Source organism: Anoplophora glabripennis, unplaced genomic scaffold (assembly GCF_000390285.2).
Source record: "Anoplophora glabripennis isolate ALB-LARVAE unplaced genomic scaffold, Agla_2.0 scaffold1378, whole genome shotgun sequence".
NCBI classification, from domain to species: Eukaryota; Metazoa; Arthropoda; class Insecta; order Coleoptera; family Cerambycidae; genus Anoplophora; species Anoplophora glabripennis.
The window spans coordinates 11,780-12,463 of record NW_019417455.1 but is presented as its reverse complement, the minus strand read 5'-3'; positions in this window follow the sequence as shown (position 1 = coordinate 12,463).

Sequence of the window (684 nt, the reverse complement as noted above, 5' to 3'; positions counted from 1 at the left end):
TTTTTTTTGGTTCTCTTATAAACTAAAGTATTTGAGAAAAAAAATTCAGCCTTGTAGAAATAAGTCAAAAAAGTTAATTTTTCAACACCTTGCGTGGGTGGTAGACCCTTGATGGCCCCCCTTCCGACGCGGTAGACTATCACTATACTGTATTTTTAGGTATAATTGATCACTCTAAAAAGTTTCAGCCTTGTAGGTATAAGGCATTTAAGTATTATTTATTTACATGTTTAAAAAATTGTTACTAACGTTTGCCCCCACATTGGCGCGGTAGACTGCCGTTCCGTTTACTTACGATATCAAAACAACAAAATGAGAAAAAATCAGCTTTGTAGGAATAATTACATCAATAATGTCGCTGCCTCCCGGGCTATTAGTTATGTTAATGAATTAAATGGATCAATATTGTTTGTTTTTTTTTAAGTTCGCAAAGTAACTGTATGTCAAAGATATATATGTCAATTTGTTGTGTAGAGATTACAAGTTTTTGAGTAAAATTGATTCTTCAGAATCAGCCTTTGTTATAAGTAAAAAAATACAGTCCACTCCATTGATAGTATCCAAGTTGAATGCCCAATATATATATATGAACATATACCAAAATAATGCTTTGTGGGACATATGAGACGTAACTCACACAGAGCTGTTCTGTCGCCGATGGATGAAGGTGTTGAAAAAGTGCAT